This window comes from Symphalangus syndactylus, chromosome 5, assembly GCF_028878055.3.
Source record: "Symphalangus syndactylus isolate Jambi chromosome 5, NHGRI_mSymSyn1-v2.1_pri, whole genome shotgun sequence".
NCBI lineage: Eukaryota > Metazoa > Chordata > Mammalia > Primates > Hylobatidae > Symphalangus > Symphalangus syndactylus.
Genome location: NC_072427.2, coordinates 70573435 through 70597218, shown reverse-complemented (window position 1 = coordinate 70597218; position 23784 = coordinate 70573435). Strand labels below are relative to the sequence as shown.

Genomic DNA, 23784 nt, shown 5'->3' with positions numbered 1-23784 from the left:
TCCCAGATGAGGCAGTGGCCAGGCAGAGGCACTCCTCACTTCCCAGACTGGGCGGCAGCCAGGCAGAGGTGCTCCTTACTTCCCAGATGGTTGGCGGCCGGGCAGAGGCACTCCTCACTTCCCAGTCAGTTGGGTGGCAGGACAGAGACTCTCCTCACTTCCCAGATGGGGTGGCGGCCAGGCAGAGACACTCTTCACTTACCAGACAGGGCAGCAGCCGGGCAGGGGCGCTCCTCAGTTCCCAGACAGTGGGCAGCTGGGCAGAGGTGCTCCTCACTTCCTGGACGGTGGGCAGTCAGGCCAAGGCACTCCTCACATCCCAGATAGGGCAGCAGCTGGGCAGAGGCCCTCATCACTTCCCAGACGGTTGGCGGCCGGGCAGAGGTGCTCCTCACTTCCCAGGCGGTTGGGAGCCCAGCAGAGGTGCTCCTCACTTCCCAGATGGGGCAGCAGCTGAGCAGAGGCGCTCCTCACATCCCAGACAGTGGGCAGCCAGGCAGAGGTGCTCCTCACATCCCAGACAGTGGGAAGCTGGGCAGAGGCGCTCTACAGTTCCCAGAGAGTGGGGCAGCTGGGCAGAGGTGCTCCTCACATCCCAGATAGGGTGGCAGCTGGGCAGAGGTGCTCCTCACTTCCCAGATGGGGCAGTAGCCAGGCAGAGGCACTCCTCATGCAAGGACACTTTAAAAAAGATTGTCCTACGAGAAACAAGCTGCCCCCTCGCCCATGTCCACTATGCCAAGGCAATCACTGGAAGGCACACTGCCCCAGAGGACAAAGATTCTCTGGGCCAGAAGCCCCCAACCAAATGATCCAACAACAGGACTGAGGGTGCCTGGGGCAAGCACCAGCTCATGTCATCATTCTCACTGAACCCTGGGTACATATAACCCTTGATGGCCAGGAAATTGACTTCCTCCTGGACACTGGCATGGCTTTCTCAGTGTTAATCTCCTGTCCTGGACAGCTGTCCTCAAGGTCTATTACCATCCGAGGAATCCTGGGACAGCCTGTAACCAGGTATTTCTTCCACCTCCTCAGTTGTAACTGGGAGACTTTGCTACAGATAGTTAGTATGCTTATCTAATCCCCCATGCCCATACTGCAATATGGAAAGAAAGGGAGTTCCTAACCTCTGGGGGAACCCCCATTAAATACCACGAGGAAATCATGGAGTTTTTGCATGCAGTGCAAAAACCCAAGGAGGTGGCAGTCTTACACTGTCGAAGCCATCGAAAAGGGGAAGGTGAGGGGAGAACAGCAGCATAAGCGGCTCGCAGAGGCGGGGAAAGACCAGCAGGAAGGAAAGAGAGAAAGAGAAAGTCAGAGAGAGAGAGAGAGAGAGAGGGGAAGAGACAGAGACAGAGGAGTCAGAGAGAGACAGAGAAAGAGACAGAAAGTCAAAGAGAGACAGTAAGAGACAGAGACAAAGAGGGAGTCAGAGAGAGAAAGAAACAGAAAGTCAAAGAGAGAAAGGAAGAGACAGACAAAGAGGGAGTCAGAAAGAGAGAGACAAAGAAGAAGTTAAAGAGAAAGAAAGAGATGGAAATCTAAAGAAAAGACAGTGTAACCTATTCCTTTAAAAGCCAGGGTAAATTTAAAACCTATAATTGATAATTGAAGGTCTTCTCCATGACCCTATAACACTCCAATACCACCTTGTTGTCAGTGTAAACAAGGGCATAGTCTGAAAGCACTGAGGCCACTGACAACCCATAGCATTCCTATCAAAAATCCTTAACCCAGCAGGTTTCCTAACAGGGGATCTAAATCATAATTAATTACCATACAAAGGTCTGACCAGACCAAGGAGGAACTCCCTTCAGGACAGGAGATAGATGTTTCCTCCCAGGCGATTAAGGGAAAAAGACACAATGAGTATTTAGGAAATGATAAGGAAACTCTTGTAGAAGCAGAGGTAGGAAAATTGCCTAATAACTGGTCTGCTCAAATGTGCCAGCTGTTTGCACTCAGCCAAACCTTAAAGTACTTCCAGAATCAGGAAGGAGCCATCTATACCAATTATAAGTTAATATGAGCTGAATGAGGTCTTATTAATAGCAAAGAATAATTGAAATCCCAAACTTACAAGGTTTTCAACAAAAGTAAAGTTTGCGGCCGAGCGCGGTGGCTCAAGCCTGTAATCCCAGCACTTTGGGAGGCTGAGGCAGGCGGATCACGAGGTCAGGAGATGGAGACCATCCTGGCTAACACAGTGAAACCTCATCTCTACTAAAAATACAAAAAATTAGCCGGGCGTGTTGGCGGGCACCTGTAGTCCCAGCTACTCGGGAGGCTGAGGCAGGAGAATGGCGTGAACCCGGGAGTCAGGGCTTGCAGTGAGCTGAGATCGTGCCACTGCACTCCAGCCTGGGGGACAGAGAAAGACTCTGTCTCAAAAAAAAAAAAAAAAAAAAAAAAAAAAGTAAAGTTTGCTAAAAAAAAAAAAAGTTAACAGTGTAACTTGTATTATCCTAACTTCTAATCTAATGGAAATCATACCCTATCTGTGCCCCTCAAAGCTCAAGTCCGTCAGTGCAGAGCCATACAACTAATATCCCTACTTATAGGGTCAAGAATGGCTACTGCTACAGAAACTAGAATAGCAAGTATATCTACTACATTATCCTGCTACTACACACTCTCAAAGGATTTCTCAGACAGTTTGTAAGAAATAACGAAATCTATCCTTACTCTACAATCCCAAATAGACTCTTTGGCAGCAGTGACTCTCCAAAACCGCTGAGGCCTAGACCTCCTCACTGCTGAGAAAGGAGGACTCTGCACCTTCTTAGGGGAAGAGTGTTGCTTTTACACTAACCAGTCAGGGATAGTAGGAAATGCTGCCCAGCATTTACAGAAAAGCTTTCTGAAATCAGACAATGCCTTTCAAACTCTTATACCAACCTCTGGAGTTGCATAACATGGCTTCTCCCCTTTCTAGGTCCCATGACAGCCATCTTGCTATTACTCGCCTTCGGGCCCTGTATTTTTAACCTCCTTGTCAAATTTGTTTCCTCTAGGATCGAGGCCATCAAGCTACAGATGGTCTTACAAATAGAACCCCAAATGAGCTCAACTAACAACTTCTACCAAGGACCTCTGGACCGACCCACTGGCCCTTTCACTGGCTGAAAGAGTTCACCTCTGGAGGACACTGCAACTGAAGGGCCGCTTCTTTGCCCCTATCCAGCAGGAAGTAGCTACAGTGGTCATTGCCCAATTCCCAACAGCAGTTGGGGTGTCCTGTTTAGAGGAGGGATTGAGAGGTGAAGCCACCTGGACTTCCTGGGTCGAGTGGGGACTTGGAGAACTTTTCTGTCTAGCTAGAGGATTGTAAACACACCAATCAGCGCTCTGTGTCTAGCTAAAGGATTGTAAATGCACCAATCAGCACTCTGTAAAAATGCACCAAATCAGTGCTCTGTGTCTAGCTAAAGGATTGTAAACACATCAATCAGCACTCTGTAAAACGGACCAATCAGTGCTCTGTAAAATGGACCAATCAGCAGGACATGGGAGGGGACAAATAAGGGAATGAAAGCTGGCCACCCCAGCCAGCAGCAGCAACCCACTTGGGTCCCCTTCCACGCTGTGAAAGCTTTGTTCTTTTGCTCTTCACAATAAATCTTGCTGCTGCTCACTCTTTGGGTCTACACCACCTTTAAGAGCTGTAACACTCGCCACAAAGGTCCACGGCTTCATTCTTGAAGTCAGCAAGACCACGAACCCACCAAAAGGAAGAAACTCTGGATACATCTGAAGGAACAAACTCCAGACACACCATCTTTAAGAGCTGTAACACTCACCATGAAGGTCCGCAGCTTCATTCTTGAAGTCAGCAAAACCAAGAACCCACTGGAAGCAACCAATTCTGGACACAAGATGAATACTAAATTATGATTATTGGTAGTTTGAATTAGTTTCTGTTAATTTCTTTCTGAGCCTGTTCTTCAGAAATGAGCTTTTGAAACATCTGAACATGCACCAGATGAGGATGCCTCGCAGGGCCTAGTCTGTCAGTAAGCACGCTGCTCTCCATCCCCAGAAATAAGCTGACCAGAAATGTCATCAGGGTAGTTTGACACTTGCTAACAATGTAAGGTCCCCCACGTACCCTCACAGTATCATAAATCTCAGTAATTTCTGTCAGCCAAGGCAAGGGTTCATCTAATTGCAGGCTTCCCTTTTATGGAGCGAGAACCAAAGTTCAGCAACTCCCAGCTGGCCTCTGGTTTCAAGCAGTATAAACTAACTGTGCAGGAAAGACTTCCCTGGCACCTGTGTTTACTCTTGACTGACACATTATCAAGATCCCACCCCCGGCTACTTTCTGGAATCCTGCGTAAAGAAACTATTTGTATTTCATCTATGAGGGTATGCACATTTATTTTGACTACACTGTTTATTTGGGATGCACCATCTCTCTAAGAATGTCACATTAGTAAATGGTAATGAGGAATTTTTTTCCCACAATTCCCATCACTATCCTTAAAGTTCTTGTTTCTTACACAAGGTGTAATAATTAATGCTTTGATACTGTCTCTAGTCATTGGTCAAAGCTGCAATTTACAGTCATATATTCATCTAAAGCAAACTTCCTTATTGAATAAGGCAAAATGTCGACATAGAAGTGACTAAATAAAGCACCAAATTGTCAGGATAATTCGTGAACTGCTGTTGGACTGTAGTATTTATATGAAAACTCCGTGGAGGCATTACTTAATCAGAAGAGCTAATGTAAAGTACCTCTGGGTGACATTCAACCACAAAAGGAAAAGTGATATAGGATAATGATGTAACAATTGAAGAACAGAAGGATGTAAAAATAAGGGTGTGTGTGGGATGCTCATTTATTTGTTAGTGAAATGAAATGTTTGAGCATTTACATGCTCTGAGAGATAGAAAAGGAGAGAACGAAAATAAGTGGAAGTAAGCCTCTGGAGAAGTTCAGAGGGAATAAAATTTGTAGAAAAAAATAGGTCAGACTTGAACAGGGGAATGTCATGTCATCCTCTAAAAAGAAGGAAAAGAGGTAAGTTGGAGCAGAACCTGAGACAGATCTTTGGTTATTTTTCTTTTCTCTGTGGAGTGTGAGGCAAGATCATATATTGTTAATTAAAAAGTTGCAAGTAAAGGAAAAAGCTCCTGGAAAGGGGTAAATATTCATAACAATTCCTTCAGATAGAATAGAAAACACACCAGAAACCAGCAAAGAAGTTGAAAGCAGCAGAGTATCCAATGGGGAGAGCAATGGAATTGTACCATCTCCATTTCATACACATACCTGGTTTTTTCTCCAGCAACACCTGACTGCTGGTGGTTGGAGCAGGGAAAATCGATTATTGGCAAGATCCAAATTGGGAGTGCAAACAAAAAGGGTAGGAATAGAAGGCAGTTGGCAAGGGTACTCTGAAAGTAATTGACCTAGGCTACACAGAGAAGGAAGTAAGATCCGGAGGAAGCTCATTCACTATGAGAAAGTGCGTATGTGTATGTGTATCAGGGGCAGGGATGGTGGGGAGTCTAAAGAATGAAACCCTTGCTGAACTGGAACCATAGCTATAGAGGGAGAAAGAAACTAAGAGAGCTAGAAGTAAAGAAGGTCACTGTCCAAGAGTGAACTGTCAGATTTAGAGATTTCAGATATAGCTGTCTGGAGCAATGTCAAAGCCCAAGGACTTTGCCTTGGAAGTAGGTTTCTAAAAATTAGGTGCTGTAGTGCTTAAAATGAAAACTGATGAAAGTGTGAGGTCAAGGCATCAGAGTGCTGAATGTTCATCCACATGGACTTTGAAGTTAAGAATACTCTCAGAAGTAGGAAAGGAGAGGACATATGTGAACCACATATTTGATAAATATCAGGGAATAATCTGGAGGTGACGGGTAACAGCAACAAGGATGGACAGAAGCTATGGAACTTGCCAAAGAGGAGAGGCTTTCCTTTTGGTCAGAAAGCAGAGATCTGCATTATCAACATGGAAAGATAAGACAACACTTGATCCACCTCACAAAGTTACTCAGGGACTCACATAAAATAATGGATATAATAAGTCCTCTGAGGAGTGTTAAATGTAATTTAAATGAAAATTACTATTATCATGTATAAAATTATGTATAGATACAGATATTAAAGTCTGTACACACACACACACACACACACACACACACACACACACACACACAAGACCTTATCAGTCTTAGATACTGTCAACACCATTTACTATTAATATATCAGCAACTCTTATCATTTACATCTTAGAATTTATATTAACAATTCTCAAAGCATTTCATGCACACATTTCAGTATCTTCTCACAAAAACCTTGGGAGATAAATAGTGTAGATGTTGTTATTCACAGATGAGGAAACTGAGGATCACAGACAAGTAGTGATTTGGCTAAGGCCGTTGTTAGTGACAGAGCCAAGACTGAAATTTTGATGAAAGAAATTTACGTCTTCTAACTGCTATAGGCTTTTTACCAGGTGTTCATTTGCTTCCTGTTTTTCCTATACAACAACATCTAGGACATTTGTACACCTGATAACTCTGTTCTATATTTTTTTCTTAATTACCATGTATTAGAATATTAGAACTCTGTGAACTTAAATGTATTGGATTTGCAAGGAAACTCTAACCTCAACAGCTAATTTCCTCTTCAAGGCTCCAAATGTTTACCTATTTGGTACAACTGTTTTCCAAACTGTCCTTGATAATAAAGACACTCTGTTCTTGAAAAATTTGATCATTGAAAAAGAAGAAAATCATTTTTCATTGATTTTCAGGCAAATATGATGCTACTTTTAATACAAATGTGTCTACTACATTCAAACAAAATGGGAATATTTCAATACTCAAAGCATTCTTTAGGTTAGCTCTCAAAGGCGATTTTCGAGTTGGAACTCTCTCCTAACCAAAATTATGCTTTCAATAACAACTACATTTTTATGTTAATTGCTTGCTTAATGATTATATTTTAAACTTTGTGGGCCTAATTTTCCTCATCTGTGATCCCTGGGATTGATGCGACAAAGTTTTTGTAAAGTGTCTTGCACTTGTGAAACATTCAGTAATTAGTAAGGGTGATTTTAATCAGCCATAATTTGTCATTCTGAATTTCATCCTTGTATTTCCTTCCTTGTGTAAAATGTATCACTAGGGTGACACCAACAAGAGAAAATTAACTATGGCAAACTTGAATGGTTGCAAACTTGAAACCACAGCCTAACGTAGGAGAGGTTTACAAACTAATTACTTAAAACGTGAAGCAGATAGGGAATCATCTCTTTAAGCAAGATACAAATATCTGAAAACAAAGAGAAAATATTCAGTAATTTCACCTACATTAATAGTAAGAACTTCTGTGCTTCAAAAAAACACAAAAAAGGAAGTGAAAGACAATTCACAAACTGGAACATATATTATAAACCAACAGTATGAGTCATCGTTAATCTGTGTATGACACCAGGCAACAGCAAGTAAATAGTTCTATAAGGAACTCCGCTCATACTGCTTTTACTGCTAGGGTGTCCAGATTGCTACTGTGTCCCTGTGATTTAAAAGACACAGGAAAGATACATCTTTAGTTTAGTTTTGTTTTTCCTGCTTTTTTAACATCTCTCTACATCTTAGTTCATGCACAATTGGGGACGCATCACACAAACAAAGACTTGTCAAAGTCATGTAACTAGAACAGGGTTCTTCAGTAGCCTCTGTGTCTGTCCTACTCCTCAGTTCATGGCTCAGAGCTGGAGCCCCCTTCACTCTCCCCTCCATTCTTCCCTCTTCTTAGCCTTAGATATGCCCTTCTCCTTTTCCCCTCTCTGCAGGGCCAGCCAGGGTGTCCAGAATACCAAGGGCCTTCAGATGTTGGATGACCAGTATGTCACCAATATCACACACTGTGAGGGAGATGGAAAGTAGGCCTGCTGATACCAAGTGTTGGGCTGGGGAGGGAGTGAGGGTGGAGGACAAAAGAACAGGGAGAGGAAGCTAGCTCATCCGAGAACTTTGATGCTAAATTACCGTTTGGAGCAGAAGTCAATGCCTGTCTAGATGCAGGCATGAGAAACAAGCAAAATGGCAGCAGCCGTGTCGGCAAAAGTAAACCCAGCTGTATTCCTAGGGACTAACTGCTTCATCAAGGCCTCGTGCCTGCATAAGTGAAGAATGGGAAAGAGACCTAAATAGGTATGGTATGCAATTCCTGATTGTTTTTCCTAAATGAAGCTTGATGCAATCGATTTTGAAAAAGCTAAATGGCCTTAAGGGAAACACTTCCATAGTACTGTATGATGTGCTGAGCTCTGTCCTAAGCAGGTAACACACATGAACTCATTTACTTCTCAGTACAGCCCCTTAGAGGGTATCTATTATTAGGTCGAACCATATGAAATTGCCAACACTCAACCATGTTGACCTACAAAGGGCAATTGTGCATGATTCAATCTGCATTTCACCTGCACTTTACAGATGAAGAAAGCCAGATGCAGAACATTTAAGTAACTTGCTTAATCTTAAACCCTGATCTAGGCAATAGGGCTCCTGTTTCTGTGGTCGTGATTAACTATGGAAATATCTGCCTCTCTACCACACTGAATTAAAATGATGGAAATGGTTTCTTCCAACCTAAAAATTCTATCCACGAATCTGTCTCCCAGTCTCCACACACCTATCTCTTCTTGACTTGCCTGTTTCTTTTGAAATGATATCACTGCTCACTCAGTCACTCAGCTGGAAATCTCAGAATGGATTTTGATTTCTTTATTTCTCTACCAGCAGAATTCAAATCATATTTATTAAGTCTATCTCAGCAGGAGCTGCAGAACCATAGGACATGAGAGTGGAAAGGAACTTTAGAGATAATCTGGTCATTTATCTGATGTAGATATAGAGTACAATCAGGACAACAGTCTGAACTCCTGGGTTCTGGTCACTGCTCTTCTCTGTCTACTACAGTTGTCACATTGCACAAATGCTGTGGATAATACGTCTTTGCTTCTCCCTTTGGGACCAACTGTAATGCTGTAACTCTCACATATGACAATAGCTTGACTCACTAAACACATACTCAGTGTCAATCACTCTTCTAATGGAAGAATGAATTAGCAGAACAACTCTATGGTGGTTACTATTATAAACCCCATTTAACAAATAGAAAACTAAGGCACAGAGAAATGAAGTGATTTGCCCATGGTCACACATCTTGTAGACTAGCTCTAGAGGCTATGTCCTCCATTCATCCTTCATCCTGTCCTATCCTTCAGTGGGAAAACCTCAGACTTTGAGAAGGGGTTCCCAGGTCTTCCCTCACTCTGGGCTGAGTTGAATGTACTATCTGCCAAACTCTCAGAGCCTCTATTCATTATCACATTTATGTAAGTGACTACTTAGTTGTCTATTTTCTCCACTGGATTGCAAATGCCTTCAGGGCAATGACTGTGTTTTACTCTTCTTAATATTCACAGAATTTAATACAATATTTGGTACAATAATCATTGAATAAATACTTGTTGAATGAATGCGTGAAAGAATGAATGGCCACCTAGCTAATCTTTCTGCCTTCAATCTCTCCTTATTCCACGTCTTCCATCTTGATGAGAGTTGGGAGAACTAGTGAGACATTAAGTGTGTAAGTATAATGAAGACAAATGGGCCCTTCATTTGCCTTCCTTAATAATAAAACATAAGCCTTTTGGTTATTTCTCCCCAAACGTTTGGTCATGACCTTTTCACGCTATTAATTTTTTTCACCAACAACCCTTACGTCTAGGATCCAAATTAATTTTAAATTGTATACTTTGATTTTTTAGGGTGATCTGTTTCCAAGAGGATGCATTTATTTGTTTTATTTTACTTAATCTATTAGACCAGAAATTAGGTTCCTGCAAGCAGATTAAATGAGCATTTGACCTTAACACTGAACATGCTCGGCTATTCACAGTCAAAATGGGCTGCAGAAGTCATTATAGTGAGACATGTTTTAAATGACTTGATCCTTAAATGTGTTCATTCTGAGGTATCCAGACTGCTACTGTGTGCCTGTGATTTAAAATGAAATGCAGAATTCTAATGACTAATGTTGAGTCAATTGAATATCCACATGGAAAAATATGTATTTTATTTCTCACATCATACAAAAAATTAATTTCAGATGGATAGTATATCTTTTAGTATAAAAGGCAAAACAACACAATTTTTAGAAAAGAACATCTTGCTTCATGAGTAGGCAAAAAATACTAGGAAGAACAATACTAATAAATTGAACTCTATTAAGATTAAGAATCTGTGTTCATTAAAACATAAAAAAAGAGTAAAAAGGCCAGGCATAGATTGGGAGAAGACATTGACAAAGCACATATCTAACAAAGGAATTGTATGCAAAATATATAACGTATACCCACAAATAACTATGAAAAAGATAGATAACCCAATAGACAAATGAGCAAAGACTTGGGGACAGCACAAGAGAAGATATCCAAGTGGCCAATAAATATATGGAAAGGTGCTCAATCTTTTCACTCACCAGAGAAATACAAATAAAACTACCATGCCTCACAACTACTCTCTCACCCAAATGGTTAAAATGAAAATGACAGAAAATAAGAAGTGTTGACAAGAATGTGGAACAAGGGAAATTCTTGACTACCACTGCTGGGAGTATTACTTGAACAATCACTTTGGAAAATGCTTTGGCAGATTTATTAAAGCTCTTTGCATAAAGCAATTTCATGCCTAAGTATACCCCAAAGAAATGTGTACGTATGTTTAACAAAAGACATTCTCAAGAATGCTCATAGCAGCTCTAGTCCTAAGAAACTCACAATGGAAACTACTAAAGTCTTCATCAACAGAATGGATAAAGTATGGCATATTCACAGTATGGAGTACCATACAGCAATGCAAATGAATAATCTACAAATACACACAGTAATTTGGAAAGATCTCACAAACATAATATTGAGTAAAGAAGCCAGATGTAAAAAAAAGTATTACTGTATAATTTCATTTATACAAACTCCAAAAACTGGTAAAGCTAATCTATGTTTGAACTTAGCTAATCTGTGATGTAGAAGTCAAGACAGTGGATAATCTGGGAGGCACTAGGTACTGACTGCCCGGGAGTATGAGGGGAGCTTATAGTATGCTGATAAATGTTTTTCTGCTTTTCTTTTTTAACTTGGAAGATAGAATCTGGGAGGTGTCTGTGTGTGTTAAATGCATTTGTGATATATTCACTTTTCCACACGGATGTTATACCTAAAAAATAATAAAGATCATGTGGAGAAGAAACTCTTGGTGAAGTCAGTAGTCATTACTTATGTTCACTATTAATCCATACCAAAAATATATGTACTTTTTTTTTAGTACACAGAAAGTGGTTTGCAGATAGTTTCATCTCATTTTCCTTTGTGATAATAAGGAGTCAAGTAATAATTTCCTGGGTGTTATGGGTTGAATTGTTTTATATATTGAAGTCCTAAACCTCAGTACCTTAGAATGCGACCTTATTTGGAAATATGATCACTGCAAATACAATTAATTAAGATGAGGTCATACTGGAGTGGGGGGGTCCCTAATCCAATATGATGGATGTCTTTATAAAAAGACAGATACACGCATAGAAAGAAGAGGATGTGAGACACAAGGAGAAGACAGTCATCTATTAGCAAAGAGAGGCTGGAACAGATCCTTCCCTCACAGCTCTCAGAAGCCAACCCCGCTGACACCTTGATCTCACAGACATCTAGCCTCCAAAACTGTGAGACAGTACACTTCTTTTGGTTAAGCCACCCAGTTTGTGGTACTTTGTTACAGCAGGCCTAGCAAATGAATACATTGGGAAGACTGAAAGGTTAAGTAACTTGCCTTTGAATACAGCCATATAGCAGGAAGTTGAGTAACTTGCCTTTCGATACGCAGCCATATAGCAGGAAGTGAAGGTGATATCAAGGGTTCTTCTGCACCAGAAACACCCACCTCCCACAGTCTACCTCAATTAGCATCTCATACACTTGGCAAGGCTACTGTAGGGAATGGGGAGCCATGGAAGCTGTTATGCAGGGGAATGACATAATCCTTTCTCTGTTTTGGAACAATGTAATGCTCACGAATCACTGAAGATGAAATATAAAATCCTATGTATCCCAAACAGCTGTACAGCCCCTGTGAGGAATCTTCAGAAGGCATCTTTCCTGACCTGACAGTGGCCAGAGTCTAGAGAGCTTCAAGGAACTAAAATGGTCCACTTAATGGCTCCTAAAGCAGTCATTACCCCATGTTGTTCTGGTTATGAATTCTGTGAGAATCTGCTGAAAACTAGAAATCCTCTCATCAGACAATGCCCGTACTCATCTAGTTCAGGAGAATAAGTAAGGACTTACAGGGCAGATGGTTGGTTTTTGATCTTGCCTCCAGAAATAAAGACAGATAGCTGAAGATAATGGGGTTTTTCCACTTATCTTAGAGGAAGTAAGCAACTAACTACTGATCCTATGCCAAGACTCAATGGTATCATTCTGGAAACTTCATAACTTCTGCACATTGGTTATTTTTGCTCTTCCCCTCTCACTTTCCCCACAAGGATTAGCACTTAAGTACTTAAAACGCCAAGAGTTTGTGTCTATCGTTAGATACAGAAAGGAAAGGAAAGCTAGAGGACGCAAGCTAGGTCTCAGCCAGCTTGAGGAAAGAGAGGACCTGGTGACATAGTGAGTAAACGAGAGGAGAGACACACAAGATAATAACCCCTAAGCCTTGCGGTGGTGAATCAAGAGCATTGTTTTCTTGGGAAGAATTTTCATGATCTTCCCCATGGAATTTTTAATATTTCATTTCAACTCCATTTCCCATCATACTCTCTCTTTTTTTTTTTTTTCGATACAGAGTCTCACACTGTCACACAGGCTGGAGTGCAGTGGCACAATCTTGGCTCACTGCAAGCTCTGCCTCCCAGATTCACACCATTCTCCTGCCTCAGCCTCCCGAGTAGCTGGGACTACAGGCACCTGCCAACACACCCAGCTAATTTTTTGTATTTTTAGTAGAGATGGGGTTTCACCATGTTAGCCTGGATGGTCTCGATCTCCTGACCTCATGATCCGCCCGCCTTGGCCTCCCAAAGTGCTAGGATTACAGGCATGAGCCACCATGCCCAGCCTCCCATCTTACTCTTATTGGTGTTAAGTGCTTGGTGCCATGGGAAGTCAAGTCATTGACTGGGGCTAGTTAGGAGAGGGAAGAAGGGAAAATAAAGATATAGGAGCATTGTATATTTACACATTGGGTATCATTACTGAAAAATTGCACAAACTCCAAGTTGCAACCGGCCCGATATTGCTCAAAGAGTAGGGGGTACTAAAATTTGAGGGCTGGTACTATAACTTGTTTTGCATTCTATTTGCAAAGCTAAACACCCTGCCTGGCACATAGTAGGTACTCAGTAAATAGTACGAATGAGTAAATGAATGAATGGAATGGAATGGTCATGGGGTTTGCAGTCATAAGATGTGGATACTAGCCTCAATGCACCCACCAACTAGATGTGTGACAAGCCACTTTATGTCTTCAGGACTGGCTTTTCTTTTCTTTAACAGAATTGAACCAAATATAGATATGGTACTTGAACATTCTACAGTTTCCAGTGTGAATATACTTAGTTAAGACAAAGCTATTTGCACTCACTACTATGTACTGTAGACAAGATGGTGTGATATGTGCCAACATATAGTATGTCTAGGAGTTCAAGGAAGTCTAATTTTGGAAAAGTTTGTTCTGTCCTAAAAGAAACTGAGACCTAAATTTACCAAGTGTCATCCTGTGATCAGCAACACACTCAGCGGCACTTGCATAACCATTGCCTCCGGCAGGACTGCACCAAAATAGAAGAAGGAAAAGAAGGAAGAGGCAATGTCACACTTCTGCTAAGAAGAGAGTTATGGCAAGTACAAGTTGCTGAGAAAGAGGCAAACTGCTCATTTGGATGAGGGAAATTAATTCTTTCAAGCCATCAAAGATTCCTGCAGCTTTGAGAATAGTTTGGTAAGTGGATCTCAATCCCCAGAAAACTCTTCGGTAAAAGAACAGGTGCCCATCTTTCAGCTCATGTGCTTAGCTTCAGGGCAGATATGTCCTGAAGGTCTTGTGTAAACAAAACACAAGTGAATATTCAATTCAAAATGAGACAATAGTTACAGTGAAATAGAAAGAGAAATACAAAGTTGGTTTTTATTAATACTTTTACTTATTATTTACTGACATCATGTTGGTTTATTAATATTTACTTAATATCTATCAGGAACAAATATTATTTTAAGTAAACAGTTTCTCTTAAGTTTTAGGCAAATTGCTCTATGATTTCATTAACTGAATACGATCCATCTTTAAGATGCTAGAACTATGTTACTTCTATCCATACAACTTTCAGTATTAAATATCCGTTATTGAAAATAATAAGCAAAAATCTTTAATACATGCACAAACACTGACTTGTTACAGTTTCTTTTACTCAGTTTATCCATTTCTTCTGGGCAGATTCTTTTGGTTTCTTGACAATACTGTGCACTGGTGAATCTAACTCTGCTGGAAGTGCTTAAGTGATTTCAAATATGTTAGGACTAGACACTTAACTTAATTGCCATCCTAATTTCCAAGGATCTTGCTTTCAAGGATACCTGGGATTTTTCTCACCTCTCAATGACCTGTGATAAATAGTGCACGATTTTTTAAAAAATGATCTAAAATGTGGGGTGTTTTCACAACAACTATTTCTCATTTCTTGGCTCAGGAAATATTATTCTTGCCTCCTATGGTCATCCTGTTATTCATCAGCAGATGCTACTGATCCAACAACTTCCCAGCTAAGGTGGAAGGATGAGTAAGTGGTTGGAGAAGCCATATTTTTGTCTTTTCTACACAAATTCACAGGGAGGAGTGTTTGCTTTCTCTTCCTCCCTTCAGGTGTGGGCTTCAATGTTTTGGGGCTGTCTCTGGAGAAGCCTGGGAAGTTAAAATGCCTTAAAAGCAAGATGTCCAAAAGCCATAGGGGATACATATTACCAACTGAAGGTTGAAAAATGCTTTTGCAAAACTGCAGTGGTTAAGGATACAAAATGATCTAGGACTTCGAAATAATACAGCTAAATCAACAAGCAAATGTTATTCTTAGTGTCTGGCAATTATAGTAAGACTTTTTTTTCATTATTTAACCACATTGTTTAATCACTTTTCATTGTTTAATTGCATTGTTTAATCACATTGTTTTATATATATATACATGTATATAAAATGTTCTTTGCTTTAATACAGGTGTTGATTAAAGTGGGAAAATGTCTATTGAATGAAGATGTCACCTGAAACCAGTCCTCTTTATAAAGTTAGATATCTCACAGAAATCTTCCAATCAATATGGCTGGCAGTGAGACCCATAATCCAAACTCTGTGATCACATAGCACATCCTCATCTACAAATATTTTATGACAGCAGTAACAGAGCCAAGCACCAGGTCTCGAGGGTCTTATTTTCTGACTCTATGTTCCATGGAAATACCTGGACTAGCTATTCCAAAATCTCCCCCTGTGCTGTGGCAGCTACTTATGAAACCCCTGGGGAGCCTCACGCCAAAGATTCTGATTCAGTAGGTTTAAGGTGGGAACAGAGAAATTTGTATTTCTGTCACCCAGAATTGAGGCTGTCACCCCTAAACTACCACTCTTCATACAAAAGTGTGCATTAATAATAAAAAAAAGATTGGCTTCATTATTGAAATAAAAATCAGAGATGACTACTCATAGGAAATCCAATCTGCTCAGAGGTAACAAAAGAAAACAGTTAAGTTATATTAGATTTAATTTCCCCCTTACCTCTGGAGGTCGTAGTTTTATTTATCTGAGTGCCTATCCTGTATATATGAGATCAAATGTTTGAATAAAATTTAAAAGTGATCACCTTTGCGACTGTCTTCTTTCTGCTCTTTACATGGGCACGTAGCGTTAGCAACACTAGCCATCAACAAAAACTGGCATTGTCACAACTCCAATGCCAAAAATAGTTTGTTTCATTTTTAAAATTAATATCATTTTAAATTTACAAGTTATAATTTCATACATTCAGAGGATACAGTAGCCATCACTTATCTTTTTTTTTGGTGAGACATTCAAAATTTACTTATTTTTAAATATACATTATAATTGACTATAGTTATCTTGCGCTGTGCAGTAGATCTCAAAATGTATGCCTCCTGCCTAACTGAAAATTTGAACCCTTTGACCAGTAACTTCCCCCCACCTCCCCACACCCTGTACCCCTACCACTTTTTCCCTTCAACCTCTGGTAACCACCATTCTTCTCTCTACTTTTATTTATGAGTTTAACATTTTCAGGTTCCACCTAAAAATGAGATGATGCAGTATTTCTCTTTCTGGGCCTGAATGCCAATAATGTTTGAGAACCTACTAGGAAGTCGATTTAACTATTTTATTTCTACCCCCTCATAAATTAAACAAATGAAAAACAAAACAATTAAGATTACCTATGGCAGGTGAGTTTCATAGCCTAGAGCAGGGGTCAACAAACATTTTCTGTAAAGGACCACAAGGTGAATATATTAGCTTTAAAGGTCATAATAATTGATTGGTTAGGGCACTAAAGCAGTCATAGCCAATAGGGATGACTAGATGAATGATACAAGCTGTTTTCTGATAAAACTTTATTTATAGACACTGAAGGTGAAATTTCATATAGGTTAAATTTCCTGTAATTTTTCCCATGTCACAGAATATTATTCTTTTGATTTTTTCAAAGTTTCAAAAATATAAGAACCATTCTTAGTTCAAAGAATAAACAAAAAGGCAGGGGCCAGATATCAGCCTCGGGTCAAAGCTGCTGACCCCTGGGCTGGAACACAAAGCTGATGAAGCCATGGAAGAAGTCTACAGCTGTGTGAACCTGTTTCTTCCATTATGCTCTGCTGCACTGTTCTTTGGCCATAAGTTGCATTTCTGCTTCCAGCCTACCACCATGCAAATGCATGGGGATCCAGGAAGTGGATATCTGAGACTCAAAAACCAATGTTCCTACAGATGCCCTATGTAGTCACACTGTATTGCCCTGCAGGGGATGGCTTACAAAGATCAGATAAGGCCCAGGCCCACCACGGGACCTAAGAGGCCCTGGGGAGTCTTTCCCATTGTTTATGCCTCGGGTCACATGTATTAAATATAGACTTGACAAAATGTATCTTGATGAGGTCCTGCAGAACCTTGCCAAAGAAGTAGAAATGAAAAACAAACAACAATTTTGCTTTTAATCAGACTGCAGATCCTGTTTCTGAATATCATCCACAGAGCAGAGTTGTTTTCATCATCAACTTAATGCCTATTAACAGAGTCAATTCCAGTCTCCCACTTTCCACCAGCTAAGTAGGATTAAAGAGATGAGAGAAGCCTATGGTTAATAGAGAACTGTAGATGTTAAAAGGTTTAATCTATTAATGTAGGACAGCATTTCCCAAAGCATGTTATGCTGAATGCTGACTCTCTTAGATGTTCTGCTGGAAAAGCATTTCAAGGTCAAGTTTAGGAAATGTAGCATAAAAGATCTCTCCTTTCTTGATGATTATTAACATGCATTAGGACATTAAAGGCTCTGAGGATTCCTGCAATAAAACTGGTTAAGTAGGGGCCGGGCGCAGTGGCTCACGCCTGTAATCCCAGCACTTTGAGGCAGGCAGATCACAAGGTCAGGAGATCGAGACCATCCTGGCTAACACGGTGAAACCCCGTCTCTACTAAAAATACAAAAATTAGCCGGGTGTGGTGGTGGGCACCTGTAGTCCCAGCTACTCAGGAGGCTGAGGCAGGAGGATGGCATGAACCTGGAAGGCAGAGCTTGCAGTGAGCCGAGATCACGCCACTGCACTCCAGCCTGGGCGACAGAGCGAGACTCAGTCTTAAAAAAAAAAAAAAAAAAAACACAACTGGTTAAGTAGGTTAAATCAAGTGTTTCTCAAAGTCATATCCTCAGGGGAGCTTTTCTTCCTTTACTTAACTGTTAATATCCCAAGAAAATAATAATTCATAGACTGCAGTTTAGGAAAAACTGCTATAGACAAGGCAGAGGAATGACAGGGTTTTAAGCAGGGGAGTAAATTATGTTTTGGAATAATTATTTTGGAGAGGATCAGATCTTTCTTCCCTAATTTTTCTCACTTTAGGAAATTACACCATATTCCATCTATGTGCTCAAGTCAGAAAGACAGGAGCTATATCTGTCATGCTGATAACCTTTTTAAAAAATTACAAAATGCAAGCATGATTTTAAAAATCATTCAAACAGCAGAGAGGATAGTATGAAAAGCAAAAATCTCCTCTCTCCTTTCTCTCACCCCTATCCCAGCAGCCAGTATACTTTTCCAGAGGTGATAACCAGGGAGATCAGTTTTTGTTTTATTTTTCAGTTCTTCTTATGGCATCTCTAAATCATATGCATCTGAGCCTACTGTTTTGGATTATAAGCATTTAGCAGTATCTGTTAAATGAATTCATTCCCACTCTTCTTTCTGCCTCGCCCACCTCCCATATCCAATCTATCACCAAGTCATGTCAATCCAACTCTCAAAACACACCTCAAGTCTGTGCCCTTCTCTCTCTCCTGCCTGACAGTACTCTCACCTGCGCTCTGTCCTCCCTGGTCTTCCTACCTCCAATCCTTTATCCCTCCAGTTCACTTTCCTTATTGTCTACATAAAGAGTTCCTCCAAATAGAAATTAGAACAGTCTCTGGCTTAAAAGTCTTCAATGGCAACCCACTCAAATTAAATTCAAGATCTTTATCAACACCTGTGAAGCTGGGCATGATCAGCCACCTGCTCCCCTCTCCAACTGGTGTCCTGCCTTTCAGCAGCGCCCTTACCTAAGTGCAGTCACAGGGCCTGCCTTCTCTCTGTCCCTGGAATGCTGCAAGCTTTTTCTCTTAAGACCTTCCCATTTGCAATTTCCTGTGCCCAGATTGCTTTTTCTCTTTGTTGATTTTTTTTTTTTAGTCAAGTTAACCCCTATGCTTCTTTCCAATAGCAACTGAAATCTTTCTTTGTCAAAGAGCAAGCCTTCTCAAAACACCAAAATGGAGTCAGCGCCCCTGATTTTTTCTTATAGCATTCTGTTCTTCTCCATGCTACTTCCCACAATGTATTCCTACATGTTTATTTTGTAAATGTCTGTAGGTTCCAAAAAACTAGGGAACACGTCTGCTTTGTTCAACACCAAATGTGGAAAAGTTGGCAGTGCCTGGTCACAGAATGGGCTTAATAATTATTTACTACATGAATGAAGCTAGCCAAAGGGAATTTCTCTTACAGAGTTATCTCCAGCCTTTTCCTTACATAAAACTTCAGCTGCATCCAGATATTCCTTTTCTGCACACTTCCCACCCCAAAGTGCCACTGTGGTCCCTGGGCACCCAAAAGTCTTGTTTGTTCATCTCTATTGCAGAACTTTAAGGGCTATCCCTAAGGGCCTTTCCTCTTATGCTTCCCTCAGCATTTCAGCGTATTTTATTCTCTTAGGAATTAATTGCACTTATTTTCTGCACCATTCATTTGGTGCGAAATCTTCTATTGCCTTGTAACTACTTATTTGCTATTTTAAATTAATACCTTATATTGACATATTTGTCTTGCTAATGATGTCATAAGTTTACTGAATACAGGAACTGTTACTTTGTATCCTAAAGTACACTGCATGCCCCTGCACAGAGTAATTGCACGAACAAGGAATCTCCATTCATCCCTTCTAGTGCCCCCATTAGAAGACCTTAATAAAGGAGTTTGATCAATTCCCTTTCACGCTATTTTATTCCTCAGTGGTTCTGAGTGTGTTGCCATCATGCTAACAAGGACAGCTGGAATAAAGATAAGTTTTGAAGTCAGAGAGTAGTTAAGGGAGGAGTCTGGGGACAGAGGACTTGCCTGTTTTCTCAGTTCCTCTTTAAGAGGCACCTGAGTTACAAAAGGTCACTAGGTGTATTTGGCAAGAGACTAGGTGTACTTTAAATTGATTTGGAATTTCCTAGGATATTTTAAAGGATGACTTGATCAAACTTTTGAACTTACAGATTGTTTAAATTAAATGAAGCAAAAAGGATTACCCCCTCAAAAAACTTCAGTCATTGGCTCAGTTTCCCACGGTTCGATGTTTGGATGAGTTAGACCCAAACATTAATTTAATTCAATAACTACCTTTGGGATCCAAGAAGTTATTCTGCACCTCTAGTTGAAAATTCCAATTTTGTCCAAATAATGATATTTCAGGAATATTTAACATACTGAATACTTGGCTACTTTTTGTTTTATTTTCCACCAAACTATAAGGGTCAGAAACGTTCTACAATCTTTTTAATGTGCTCAATCAGCCTTCCTCAAGCTACTTCTGAAAAATGGAGGGCAAAGTTTAACCCTTCAACAACAGCATAGTTTTTAGAAAAGAACTATTCAAAGTCAGTAGACATTTTTTACAATTATTACCTCTTTTTACTTAGAGATAATACAACCTTGAAAATAAAGAAAGTAGAAGGTGTCATCTGTTGTCTTTATTTTGTCAATGAGGAAACTGAAATATAGGAAGGCTGAATGACATGTCCAAGGGCACCTAAGTGAGCAGCAGATAAATTTCAGGTTTGTACTGGAGAACTCACCGTAAATGTGGGACTGCTGTTAAGACAACACTGTCATTTGGTTAGTTTTAGACCAAGTTTGCCAGCCTGGGGTCAGGATATAATTTGTAAGACCCAGTTCAAAATGAAGATTCAGGGCCTCTTGTTTGAAAATTATTAAGCCAGCAGACGGTGAGAGCAGAACATTACCAAATGCAGGGCCCTTCCAAGTGCAAGGCCCTGTGCAGCTGCAGTTTTGCATTTCCATGAAGCTGGCCCTGCCTGGAGCATCTAGACATCTAGAATGTAGGAGGTTGGGCATCAAGGAGGCCATGAACTCCTGAAATTATAGGTGGAATTTTGTGTTAATATGTATGTATTTGTCTTTCATATTCCATAGCTTTCATCAGATTCTCAAATTGGTCTGTTACCCTCTTCAAAGGTAATACATGTTCCAACAGAACCCACAATGTCAGAATATATTGGTAGGGACAAGCATGCTGGTGGTCACTGTGCATGATCCTTCACAAGGCTATATTTGCGAATAAGTAAGTTTTCATGAGTGCATGGGAATTAATGCAAAATCAAGGAATTCTTAACACTGATGAGATGTTGCCAGAAACAAATGCACTCAAGAATGCTTCTTCCTCAGGAGATAGGAAAGCAGATGGTGAGATGGTCAAGATGATCATATGCTTTATAAACCCCAAAGTGATACCCTAATATAAGCCATTTTATTTATTTTCAACCTCTCCCTCTTCCTCTGTAATTGGATGTCACATTTTAGCTTCCTTTAAGGAAAGGATATTTTCGTTTACTTTAATTAATAGCTGTATGATTTACCAACTCATGGTGATTTACATCTCTTTTATAGATAATTATAGCCCAATGTTAGAAATAGGAGTAAGTGAGGAATTTGTTAATACAGCAGGGGCAGAAGCTGCCCTTAGAATTAGGAAAAGAGTACTGTAAAGATGTGGATCCTGAGAAATACTACCAATGAAATACACACGCGTCGGCCTGGTAAAAACCTCATGCCCATCTCCTAAAAGTCTCACACACAAATATCCCTTCTGCGGAAATGCCTTCTCTTGCAGTTTAGGTGGCTGCCTTAAATTTTTATTTAGTCCCTTGCCCCCCTTTCTAAATTTTGGACTAACTACACCTGTCAGTCAAATCTCCAGCTCTTATAAATGGGAATATACAGAGATGGATAATTGAAACCACGGGGTAATTCTCAAATTTCCATTTGCACAGTGTCAAACTTCTCTCGACCTAGCAAACAGAAAAGCACGATCCACCTGAATTTCCTGGTCACTTTTCTGACCCTACTCTGTCCTTGCTCATCACATAATGGGGGCACTCTCTGTGATTCAACGAGTGGCCAAACTCTTCCAGATCCAGCGATAACCTTGGTTGCTCACACCACATAACTCATCCGTGGAAGAAATGGTGCCCACCGCTAGCAGCTGAGACGCCTTCCTCTGGTTTGTAGGATAAGATTGGGCGTGAATTGTTTTAATAGACTGAGACTGCCCCGCAGGTGATTCTACTTGCTGGGAGTGTTGAGCAGCCTTCCTGCAAGCCATCTACTCCAGCTGGAGTCTTCTGGCACCTGCTCCCCTGCACTCCCCGAGGATGCCCAGGCCACAGGAAGATGTCTAAAACTTCCTACTGGGGCAAACCCCGCCCTGGCCTCACCAGTCGCCCCAGCGCGCGTCAGCCACGACCCAGGCGAGGCCCAGGTGGGAGGGTAGGGACGTGCGCAGCCTGAGGTGGGGCTGGGGGCTGGCAAGGACCTGCTCCGGGGACCAGGGCTGGGCGCTCTGGCGGCCCCGGGCACCGGGAGGGGACCTAGGACGGCTGCCGTTTCACACGTGGCCCCGGCATTTGCGCGCTCTCTCTAGGAATAGCCCCAAGAGCCCAGGAGGCCTGGGCGGGACCCGGCACCGCGCCTCTCTTCCTCGGTCCCCAGTCCCCACGGCGCGGCTCCCCACATTAACCTTGCCGGGTCCTTCCCGGCTTGCTGCCCTTTGCAAACCCCGCGCGCCCCACCTTCGCGGGCTCCGCCGACGCCAACCGCGCGTAAACGGACGGTGACAACGGGGGTGCAGCCGGGGGCAGCTTCAGGGGGCAGAGCCTCCGCAAATGCTTCTCTCCTCCCACCCGGCCTCACACCCACCCTCCTCGAGGTCCCTCCGGGAACCGCCCCGCCCTGCGAACCCAGCCGAGCCCTCCCTCCCGGGCCACCCCCAGTCCGGTCTCTGCCTTTGGAGCGCGTGGGCTCGGCGAGCGCCAGGGCTGGGGTCCCTGGAATACCTGTTCCTCCAGCACGAGGATGGGGTTCAACTAGTGGTCCTCTAAATCCTGCTCCTTCACCGAGGCTACGGGAAGCGCTCCAGCCACAAGGAAACGGCTCCGGTCTTTCGGCTCCCAAACGTGACACTCTATATATCCGGCTCGGAGACTGGGTGTGGGGCGGGAGGAAACCACCCTCCCTCCGACCTTCCCCGTCTCCGCCGCTGCCTCGGCATGGGGCGCGGAACCGGCGGCAGCCTCAGCCTGGGCGGGAGGAGGGCGAGGGGCCAGCGAGGGCCCTACAGGTCGCGGGGCGACAGCATCGTGGGCAGGGCGGCTGCGCGCGCAGGCCCGCCCCGCGCTTCCATTCATTCAGCACCAGCGGATCCACTGGCTATGACTCCCGCATTTGTGTGGTTGAGGGGAGGGGGGTTGATTTTGGTTTGGGTGGGTTTTGTTTGTTCGTTTGGGGCTTTTGTTTTGTTTTGGGTTTTGGGGTTGGTTTCTTTTCTCCATTTTTTAATCAGTGGGGGAGGGGACAAGGAAGCTAGAAAGGCGCCCCTCTCTGGTGTGGGAAAGGAGAACTCCCACACCGTGAAAGGTGGCGGGGTAGGGGGTGGAGGGAGAGACAGACAGGAGAGAGAGAGATTCAAAGGTTCTAGTCTGAACTGAACGCTTGAGGGACACACCTTTCCCCACCCACCCTAGCAGAAAAGGCAGCCAAAAATCCCAGTTTACTCAGCTTGACTACACTGCACATCCCGTGGGAGGGATGCTCTTGTATCTGCTAAAGGCACTGCGGAGGCGCCCCGCAGTGACCCACGAGCGCAGTGGCTTTT

At 42.1% G+C, this 23784-nt stretch overlaps 1 protein-coding gene across 2 annotated transcripts in view; it reads right to left on the bottom strand.

The window, feature by feature from the left end:
* The window catches only part of FAR2 (fatty acyl-CoA reductase 2), a 195551-nt gene extending 172179 nt beyond the window's left edge, over positions 1 to 23372 (bottom strand). For both annotated transcript variants that reach the window (XM_063640327.1, XM_055280249.2), the window contains exon 1: positions 22967 to 23372. The gene's annotated coding sequence lies outside the window, so the exon portion shown is untranslated. The remainder of the gene's footprint in view (positions 1 to 22966) is intronic.
* Positions 23373 to 23784: the final 412 nt, after the last annotated feature.